Source organism: Fukomys damarensis, unplaced genomic scaffold (genome assembly GCF_012274545.1).
Source record: "Fukomys damarensis isolate Sample0158 unplaced genomic scaffold, DMR_v1.0_HiC HiC_scaffold_29, whole genome shotgun sequence".
Classification (NCBI taxonomy): domain Eukaryota; kingdom Metazoa; phylum Chordata; class Mammalia; order Rodentia; family Bathyergidae; genus Fukomys; species Fukomys damarensis.
In genome coordinates, this window is record NW_022900941.1 from 3323917 (window position 1) to 3326639 (window position 2723).

The window sequence follows — 2723 nt, forward strand, 5'->3', positions numbered from 1 at the left end:
TTACCCACTTTCTTACAAGCATCTTGGTATTGTTTGTGTGAAAGTCTTCCACATACTGTATTAGTGGAAATAGTTATGTACCACAAAAATAACTTGATTTGATATGGGTCTACATTGACCTGTATAGATATTTGTACATTATCAAAACCTTTAAGCTGCTGAGTCTTCTGATCTATGAAAATTATATGATCCTTAATTTCTTTGGCTCTTCTTACTGTCTTTAAATAGTTTTATACTTTTTAAAATAAAATGCTTGAAGTTTTACAATTTTAGGGAATGAAATTAAATTATTATCCTTTGCTCTATTATAGTTTAAAAATGTTTGCTATTATTGTATATAAATGATTTCTAAGTCACACAAGCATGTTAAATATATCCATTAATTTTAACCCTTTAACAATTACACTATGTATAACCTCTCTCCCTCCTTCCTTCCTTCCTTTCCTTTCCTTTGTTTTTTTTTTTTCTTTTTTGTCCTTACATGTTTCATTTCCTCACCTTTATTGATGGTAAATGCTGACTAGAAATAGAAACCCTGGACTTTTGCTGTTCATACAGATAAGTGATGGCAAACCTTTTAGAGTTTTTAATAATAACAAACAGCCAGCAGTGGCACTTGTACCTTAAGTTCACCCCTGATACAGTATTTTTCTATTTAATACGCTTGTTTTAAGTTACTTGCGTATACATTTTTACATTTAAGGGAATTCACAATTAGTTTTATTTTGCTAACAATTTATTTTTTAAACATTATCTTTGAATTTAATGTAGAATTTATATATACTAATTTCTAATGTTGGTAACCCTGTATCTCTATTGACATAAATTATATTTTTCTGCACATTTTGAATTTAGTTTTCTAACACTATTTACATTTTTCTTATTTAAGCTCATGAGTGAGACAGGCCTATAATTTTGTTTTGTCATAAAATGAGTTGTTGAGTGTTTCTATAGTTTTGTGTTCTGGAATGTTTGTGTAAATTTGGGTCTATGTCCCACTTGAAATTTAGAACTGTCTGAAACTTGCATTTTTTTATGGGAAAAGTTTTAATTGCTGGTTTAATTTATTGAAAAATTACAGGATTCTTTACATTTTTCTTTTTTATTAAAGATTGCAAACATACATGATAACAAGAAATGAAGATACTAAATAAAAATTTCAAATATACATATATATGATAGCAAAAAAAGGATATGAAATGAACAAAAATTTATGTAACACACTGATCGAAATACATTATTAGTTTGATATGATCTTCAAACATTATGTTCTTTCTCATTTTCTTATAATATTTTTGAAATAATGTAATTATAAATAAAACAAAGTTACATATTATAGTTGAGAAACTGTCCTCAAAATTTTATGATTTATAAACTCCTTGGTTTTATTAATTGATAAATATCATATGCTTGTTGATTGTACCAGTTATCATTTTCTAACAAATCTTCCCACAGAAAAAAATATATTTGAAATCCAAAAGCAACTAAAAAAAATTCACATTTTTAATATCAGATTTTTCTGTTTCTATTTTATTATATCCCATTCTTATTTTTATTATATTTTTGTAAGCATAATGATAGAATTTAACACCAATAGATATGTAATATTCTTCCCAAATGAATGACTATGAATTGTCAAGAGCGTAATTTAAAGAAATCATAAGGTTGCCAGAGAAACTATCAATATGCCAAAGGTGCACAATCCTGCCACATTCATGACCATGTTTCTCATTTAATAGTGCACACGTGTAAAAACATACCCCCCCACATATACACAATGCATATTTTCTACAATACAATATATACTTAGGTATAATAAAACAGTGCAGTGATGTGTGGAATGTTGGTGATTTGTATAATTTGAGAAAAAACAAATATCTTTGAGGGAGTTGGAGAATTTGTAATATGTACCAGATACTAAATGATATTAATGATTAAGTATAGTTATAATAAAATTTACTTAAAAATTAATATTCATCATCAGTAGAAAATAGGTACAAAGATATATTGATAACAAAACAACATTTGTCTTAACAAATTTCCAACCAAACAAGCTGTAGTGACAGAAAAGGAAGTTTGTATAAAGCAGAGATGAAAGAGGAAAATGAAAGATGGATCTTAATACTTTTCATACTACTCATATGTACAAATTTCATAAATTCTCAAATAAAAAAGCAAAGAAAATGAGAACCAAAATAACTCATCAGTTTGGTAGACCAACATATAGAGACAAGGATTAATGTGTTGATAAATTTTAAAAATATGAAATGTAAAGCCTGAGATTTAGCTTAGTGGCGCTGCACCTGCCTAGCCAGAACAATGTGCTGAGTTTAATCCCCAGCATCAGAGGAAGAAAAAGAAAAAAGAAAAAAAGAAGAGAAGAGGAAAAAAAGCATATGTACTTTTTGACATACTCAATAAATTAAAAATAAATTATTTGTAATCTCTTCCTCTTGAATTGTTCCCTTCACAAGGATGTAGTGAACTTCTTTGTCTCTTTCAATCAGTTTAGGTTTGAAACTTACTTTGTGAATAAGATTGCTACCCCTGCTTTTTTTGGTGGGGGGCTCCTGTTACATGAAGAAGCTTTCTGTCCCTTCACTTTCAGTCTATGGGCTTCTTTTTGCACTCGGTGTGTCTTGTATACAACATATTATTGGAGTTTGCTTCTTAATCCATTCTGCTGGTCTATTTCTCTTGATTGGTGAATTGAGGCTGTTAAT